This window comes from Belonocnema kinseyi, chromosome 7 (assembly GCF_010883055.1).
Source record: "Belonocnema kinseyi isolate 2016_QV_RU_SX_M_011 chromosome 7, B_treatae_v1, whole genome shotgun sequence".
NCBI classification, from domain to species: Eukaryota; Metazoa; Arthropoda; class Insecta; order Hymenoptera; family Cynipidae; genus Belonocnema; species Belonocnema kinseyi.
The window spans coordinates 30,220,163-30,229,337 of NC_046663.1; positions in this window are offsets into that span (position 1 = coordinate 30,220,163).

Here is a 9,175-nt window from a genome sequence, read left to right on the forward strand (position 1 = left end):
AAAAAATCCCACGGACAGCAGATAGTTGATGGAATGCTCTACCGGTACCGTTCGAATCCGTTAATAGATTTGGTTATCATGGACCAGAGGCTTAGAAGTTGATGGTACCAGCCGACAGAAGAGTAAAAGTCTTCGACGAGGTGCACAATGACCCCCAAGCCGCACATCTGGCCCATGGGAAGAGCTAATACTGAGAAGATTGTAAAAGCTTTTGCGGAGAATATCCTGTATATAACAATAACAATATATTTGAATGTTTTTCAATAGAGTGTAAGGTGTTGGCCGTGCCAAAAGTCACATATCTCTAATTTTTGTAGTAACGCTTTTTCTACTTCAAGGATTCAATCTCGCATTTTCTAAATCTTCGATTTAAAGAAACAATTCAAATTTTGTTACCAGCCTTTCTGGTCTTTAGCACAAAAGACATGAATGAAATTGAATTTTTAACAAAGCAGTTAATATTTAAAGCAAAGGGATTAATTAAAAGATAAAAAAATCCCTTGAAATTCTGCGAATTATGAAATTGAATAAATAATCGTAGAATCTGTTTTAAAAAATGTAAAGAGTATACAATATTTTTGAAATTATTTTCGCATACAAATATTATATCGAATCAATATTATAAATAAAAGCTATTTTTCTGACATTAGTGAAAATGAGAGAAAAAAATTTGATTTAAATACGTTCAAATAGAAATTTTAATTGCGTGATAACATTTTTTAGTCACGTAAATAAATTGTCAATTTTTTGTGGTTAAGATCATTTGAGAGTACAAGAAGATTAGGATTACTTGATCACCAAAGAATGCGATAAAATAACAATTTTATTTCAACTATGGTGGAACAATAAAATAATAGATGTGTTTTACTTGTCTAATGCAAAGAAAAATAATGACAATAAAAATGAGGATATTTTCTCAAAAATAAAAATGAGAAATATCTGCAATTACAAATAATAGAACAAATGATGAAAAATGTAACTATAAACTCTTGAATCTCTGAATAAATATTGTTTAAATTTTCAAAAGATTTTCAAGGATGAAATTTTTGTTATATTATTCCAAAACTATCTCTATTCAAATAACAAAGATTATGTTTATTTTTTCAATCGATAAAATTGCTAAATTATTTTATTGTACTTAATGTGTAAAATCGTACAATAAAATGTGAACGTTCAAGTCTTATAATCACTGAGATAAAGTTATAGTCCACAGGGAAGTTTTTGCTGGCTTCTTTTTATCTGAAGGTAAATAATAATTTAAAAAACACTTGAATTTAAAAATCAAAATTGGAATATTTATAAAAAATATGACTATTAAAAAAAAGAAAAGAATACTTAAATTCTTATTAGTAACAAATTTAATTTTAAATACAAATTTAAGAATTTGAGGATTTAAAGGGAAATGAATTCAAGGTCTTCCTACCACTACGTTAAATATGCTTTCTATAGTTTTTAATAATTTAACCTTTTCTTTAAGTTATATTACAAGAAATTTAAATGGAAACAATATTTTAATACAAAAATTCCTCTTATGTCTATTCTTGTTAATATTATAAATAAACATAATACACAAATGCATGATTCAGGCATTTTTTGTTAGTAAAATTCGTTTTTGTTATGTCAATTTCTTATAATTAGGAAACTTATGAAAATTTTTTAAAAAATTCATAATTTGTTGATAAATTTTATAATTGTTTTAAACGTATTTATTAAAAAATTCATTATTCAGGCACTTATCGACGGACAAAACTAATTTTTTTACAATGTTAGTCCTTTTAATTGGGAATTTTCTGATAAATTCAGTACCGTTTATAATTAGTTGATGAATTTCATGTTTTCGTAAAACAAATGTATTTAAAAAATGCATTATTTAGGCATTTCTCGATGTAAGAAATCGTTTTTTTCAAAGTCAGTCCTTTTAATTTAAAAAAGAAGTTCTTTTTTTATTCAATACTTACAGTTGGCCAAGACAAAAGGGTTTGAATAAAAGGTATGATTGAACAATATATTTAATAATATAATTTCTTTCTCAGAGTTAATAAGCTAATTCGCATACACACATTATGGTCATATGTTGGCAGTGAAAAAAAAACTTTCTTTAGACTCGTGAGTGTCCCCAATTTTCATATGTCATAGAATTTTATTCATGACAAATGTTAAATGTGTTGTTTAATCATTCCTTGTATTCAAACCCTCTTGTGTTGGTCAACTGTAAGTAATTATTGAAAAAAGAACATTTTTTCTGAAATTAAGAGGACTGACTTTGAAAGAAAAACTAATTTCTACGTCGACAGATGCCCGAGTAATGCGTTTTTCAATTAAATTTGTTGAAAAAATATATATAATTTATCAACTAATTATAATAGTTACTGAAATTATCCTAAGATTTCCAATAAAAAGGACTGCTAATAAAAATCTAGTTTTTCCGTCAACCAATGTGCCAATGATAAATTTGTTTATTAAATTTGTTCAAACAATCATAAAATTTATAAACTCATTATCAATGGTGCTAAAATTATCATGGTGATCTGAATAAAAAGGACTGATATCGAAAAAAACTTATTTTTTGTCAATAGTTGCACGAATAATACATTTGTTTTTTAAATTTTATTTAAACAAAAAAATTATCAAATAGTGACGGATGTTGCTAAAATGATCATAAAGTGTTCAATTAAAAGGACTGACTGAAAAAAAATTTGTCCATAAGTGCTCGAATAATGCATTTGTTTATTAAATTTGTTGATGAAATCATAAAATTCATTCGCAAATGATGATTCTTATGAAATTATCATTAGGTTTCTGATTTTCAAAAATTTAAATCGAAAAAAAGTAATCGTTGTGATGACAAATGCCTGAATAATGAATTTGTTCATAATTTCAACAAGAATAGTATTTGAAAACAATTTTAATAATCGTATTTTTTTCATTTAAATTTCTTGCGATATAACTTTTAAAAAACGTTTAATGATTAAAAATGATAGATAACACATTTTCAACAGATAATTTGTTTATGAACAAAATTTCATTGAAATATTATCACCTACAAACAAAAATTTTAATCGGTCTACAGGTTCAGCTGGAATCGTATTTTGAACCAAAAAATGTACTTTTTCCCCACTGCGCGCCGGCCAGTTGCGTCTTTTCTTTCAAGACAATCGAATATAAGTTCAAATTAGTGCAAATTCGCACTTGTGTACCTTTAACGTGTGGTAATTTCGTGCCTAGTAAAGATTTCATGAAAGTCGTTTTCTCAGTGTAGAAGTTCCATTTTGTGTATACGTAAGTATAATTTGTCTAAATAATCAATTGTTTATGTTTTGAACACTATAAACATTACTTGTAAAATTATGCATATATGTTTACCTTTTCGTTGAGAAATGTTATTTTAATTAAATTATGAAGTAATGAAAAATAGAACAGGATAAATTATACGATAATACAAATAAACTATGCACATAAATACTTTTTTACAGAATATCTGAGTGATCTCCGATAATGTCCAGCTTTTGCGTTCGAAATTTATGAGAAATCTAGCAATGGCTCTCGTCGAGCCTCATCTCCAGCGTCGCACAGCAGCAAACTATGCGCAAGGAAATTACAAAAATGATTGAAAAATCGTTAAACAATGACGAACCAGCTCCGCATACATTTCAGAAAATTTTTAGAAAAATTACGTGCCCGATGCCACTAATGCGTAGTAGCGGCTTCTGGGTGCAGTCGCATGAAGTTTCACAATTGTTTAAGCAGTATTAAGGTGTTTTTGCGCAAGAAAATACGTGTGCAGTATGCTGGAAACGGCTCAAGCACGATCTGCCCGTGCACGCAAAGACCGCCAACCAATCGCGTGCGATCTATCGTGCTGCTGCAGTGCGAGCTGGCTATGTACCGTTCACCTATCGTTCCAGCACGCTAACCAAATTCGCAACGTCAAAAAGTTTTGCGTCTCGAGTGGCGGTCCGATATATGAACGGTACGTAGCCAGCCTGCACCGCAGCAGCGCGACAGATCGCGCATGATTGGTTGGTACTCTGTGTGCGACAGGGCCGCCTCGTGCGTGAGCTGTTTCCAGCATACTGCACACTCATTTTCTTGTGTAAACTCCTTTAGTGATGACCACAGTTCATGTCTATGAAGAGAATGCGCAGATGTCCAAAAACCAACTGCCTGAAATTAATATAAATTAATTTAATATGAACAATTTTGATCAGTTATGCGGATTTTAATTCATTTTCGAACTTAAATTACTATCCTCGAAGATAGGCTGACTTTACGTTTACCTCAATATCATAAATTGAGTTACTCAATGAATTTAAGGCAATCCTGAAAGTAAGTCTAATTAAATCTTAGGGATTTATTTTGTCTGTGTAGTGAACTGCAACGCGAAGAACATGGACAACTTGAGAAGGGAAAAAGAAGGGAAAAGTAGAAGATCTCCTCGAAGTAATAGTGAAATATGAAAAAGTTTGAGACACAAGTTACCAACGAAGATTCACAAATGATGACCGTAAAACCCAATTTTCAATGTTAATTTGAATTCTAAGACATTGCTAACAATGATTTCTGCGTTAACATTGACCATTTTGATGGAATAGTGGAATTTTCGATGGAAGATAAGGGTTATATAAGGCTAGGTCAGGTTAGGTGAGTTTATGTTAGGTTAGCTAAATTAAAGTTAGGTCACATCAATTCTCAGAATGAGTCTCCGCTGACACAGACTTTAAAAAAAATCAGCCTTCAAGGCAGTACATCACAATTTTATATCATTCTATTAAGTTTTTTCAGGTTAGTGTTCAAGGACGAAATGTGGAATCAATTCTAACAGCTAATTCGCATTTCGTGCATCAAAAGACATTGAAATTGATATGCCTCATATTCAGAACAGGAAATACTAAGTTTCCCAAAGAAGATTTTTCTCCTAAATTTGGTTACGGGATTTTAAGGTTTTGGGGTTATACTATTACGAGGTAAAGGGATTATTAAGCCATGAGATTATAGGGTTACCAAGATAAAGGGAAGAGGGTGAAAATGGTACAGGGTAAGTAATTGTTGCGGTTTCAGTGGTTTATTGGGTGTTTTTCAGGTTATGTCAAAATTCGGACATTTAGGGGTTACAAAGTACGCATATTTGACAGTTAATTACAAAATACTTGATGGCTCATTACTTATCATTTGAAAATATAGTAATCCATGTTCAAATAATTCCAAAAAATACGATCTTTAGTATGAATTTGATGAAAAACTGCTATTTTGCAACTTTTTGAATTTTTTAATCCCAATAAAAGGGGACTGGTGGTGTCAAAATCAAAAGTCATGGAGTGGAAATTATTCCTCAAATACTTTTTTAAAGTGAATATAGATTTTCATTCTCAAAAAGTTCATAAGAAGTACAGTAAAACCCTGAAATAGCTCTCCCTTCTATAGCAGTTTCGAGAATTGACGCCGCGCCGCATGTAGGTTTATTTTATTTTATCCTTATAGGAATTTGAGGTTAAATGGTTGCCAATCTATACATGAAATGTTTTAAAAATTTTGAAAGACTTAAGAAAAGTTTTTTTTTCAAGTTCCATGTCCCATATTTTTTGAGAGAGCTAGATGCAGCTAGACACAGCTGATTGGAAATGACTTCTTATTTTTTAAACTAATTTTAAAGGTATGTTCAAAAATATTTCACAACACTTTGAAAGAATTTCTAAATTATCAAAAAAGAATCTGGACAAATTCAACGCAATTTTCTTAGTTCTTTGATATTTTCCAACCATTTCAGGAAAAATTCAAATAATTCTGATACATAAATATACAAGACTCTAGCAAAAATTTTATAATAATTGTATATCTGAAAAGGTTTTAAAAGTTAGAAAAAATGTAAATTTTTAAAGAATTTATAGGAGAATAAATTCAGCAGGTTTTTAAGAATTGTAAAGGGTTTTAGGATAATACAAATATTTTCTCAAGATTTAGAAAATTGTCAAACGAGAATCTGAAAAATTTTAAGGCAATTTCGGGAATTGCAACTGGAATTTATAAAATTGTTCAAAAGATTAAAATTATTTCAAAGTTTCGAAAGATTTCCAAAAATTTATAAAATATTATCAAATTTCTTTTGGAATTATTCTGTGAAATCTTGTTTTCCCATTTAGAAGCAGTGGCTTGTAAGTATGTCATGTTTATGGAGGTGATGTGATCTATATTTTTAATTTTTTCTGGTTAATGTAACTTTTTCACGGCTATTGAAATAAAAAGATTTTATCACTCCAGGTAATCAAAGCTGAACTTGAAATTTCAAAATTGAATTTTTAAAAGTTTAAAATCTATAACTTTTAGAAACTAAACAGTTCAAAGATTTCTGATTCAAAATATAAGTTCAACCTCTAAAATAAGATTCCTTTGTTTGAAGAAAATTTCTTTAAATGAAAAAAAATTTTTATTGGCTCACTGTTAAAGAAATTTCTTTAGTTTGAATCAATAGTTTTTGGTCTAACAAACATTTTACTTTATGTTAATTCATTTCGTTGTCATTTTTAGTTATAATTTCAAGTTATAGGCATTAAAAATTAATTTTTAACCAAAGAGATGAATCTCCAATCAACGAGTTTAATTTTCTACCAAACAGGATAAATTTTCAACGAAATACATAAACTTTTATCGAAAAAGTTAAGTCTCCAAATAAAAAATATAACACTTGAACCAAGGCTTATGTAATAAAATTTTAAGTTAAGAGAATTAATATTTAATGAAAAAAAGACATTTTCAACCAAATGTCTGTATTTTAAACTAAAGAAGTGAATCGTCAATAAAAGAATGATAAACTATCAATCGAAAGTGCCAGAGTTAGTATTTTCACAAAAAATATTTTTATTTGAAAACAAATAAAAGTCGCATTAATTATAAAAATTAGAATTAAAAATCCAAATTGATTATTCTACAAACCTATTTTTCTAATGAACCAATAATGTAATCGGTACAATTTTAGCTACAAAAAATAATTCTCAACAACAAAGTAATAAATCTGTAAACAACTTTGAATTAAATTATCCAATTTTTGACGTTTTAAATAAAAACAAGCTTTAATTCCAGAAGCTTTTAATTAAAAAATTTATTTTTTAACATATGACGATGTTTTTGAAATATCTGAGAAAGTTATAAAAGCACTAAAAAGGTTTAAAAGATTTAAAAATACTTCAAAGCCTTTAAACGTGTGAGGGTATTTAAAAAATGCCAAGAATTTTTGAACATTGCAAAAAAAGCCTTTTAAAAATTTTGAAAGGTTGTAAGAAAATAAAAATAAAAGTTCTTAAGATTTTTCAATTAATTTTAAAAGTTTTTTATTCCTAAAAAAAGTAACAGAATAAAGAGTATTTCTTAAGATTTCCAGAAAAATCTTTAATGTTTTTTAAAAATCAATTCAAAATAATTTTAGAAAATATTTCGAAAATTGTCTGAAAAGATTCTGAAATATTACAGCCTAATTTTCCAAATTTAGTAGAAATGAAAAAATTTGAAAAATTCGTCCTATTCTTAAAGATGTTTCGAAGATTTACGAGTTTCAAAAGGATTTACTAAAAACATTTAAATTTTAAAAGATTTAAAATATGTACAACTAATTTCAGATTTCTAAATATCGCAAGAAAAGTAAGCCTTAATAATTTTGAAAGATTTCACGAATATCCAAAAAAAGTTATTTAGAATCCTGCAAAAATTTTCAGTGAATTCTTGAGGAAATTCTAGGCTACTTGTGAGATATTTTTCATAAGTAACGTTGAAGGAAAAACAAATTATTGACTAAATTTTTTAACATTGATATGATAATCTATATTATTTTTCAAGGTTTATGAAAAATTAGGTTTTAAATAGAAATTGAATATAAATTTTATTATATGTGTTTAAAAAGATTAGAAAGATGGATGGAAATCTTGCACTTTTTTGATCAAAAATAACATTAACAAATTTATTTGCTGAGATGCAACCTCAGAAGTAGATGGAAACAATATTTTTTTATTTTTCAGAATAATCTTAGTTTGGAAAAGGACCGATCATACACCCATGAGATAAGGGCGCAGAACGAACCTCCCTCAAACCAGATCAATGTCTCATAATTGTTTTTCATATCAGCTACCCGCATGGGAGGCCGCACACGCAATAAAATCTAGACCGAACTCATTTGAGATCACCTCAATTGCAACAAATCTTCAGAAATTTGTAAAGAGTTACAATTTCAATGGTAATGCTCAATTAATAGGGGCAAATGACAATGCTAGCCGACACCAACCCACACAAACGACTTTTGGGTAGACTGATCGAGACACGTGTTACATTCGAGAGAGGAGGAAAAGAGGCAGGAAAGAGAGAATTCCTTAATTCTCAGAATACAAGAATTACTTAAGAAATTAACCCACATAATACCAAAAAAGAAGGACATAACTCGCGGTGCGCAAAGTACTCCTTGAACGTAGGCTCCAGCTGGACAAAATATACAAACCGAGTGAAAATGCCCATTAACTAACGACTATTACGCCTTAATTCCCAGAATACAAAAATTACTTAATAAATTAATTCACATAATACTGACAAAAGGACCTAACTCGCTGTGCGCAAGGCGCTCTGTGCGTTATAGGCCGAACGACTGATAAGTACGCAAATCAAGTAAAAGAGTAACCAACGACCGACCATCACCCCCAGCCCTACAACACAGAATTCCCAACAAAGAAGAACCCAATTCACAAAGCGCGAAGCGCTCTGTGTTTTATAGGCAGAATGACAGACAAGCACGCAAACCGAGCGAAAATTATACCATCCACTAATCATCAACTAAGAACAATCAAAAACAGTCACAAAGAAGCAAATAAGCAAGTAAGCAATCAAAAAAAGCAAGCTGTAGAGAGAAAGTAACCTTCTGTAGACATCACTACCAAGTAGTATGAACCGCTGGAAAGGAGAAAGTGTTTCGTCCTGGACCAACTCACCTAGGACTCATCAGTAAGGCATTGTGAGTCAGCCCATGCCTTCGACACGAAACAACCAACCGAAATCAACACACCACACCCCACTATAACCAACCCAGAAAAATCGGCTAACAGTCAAGAGACGAGGGTGGAGCAAGTAGAGGATAGGAGAGACAAGAGAAATAAACAAAACCATCACTCCTCACCGCACTACATCCAGCCGGAAAAATTTATTC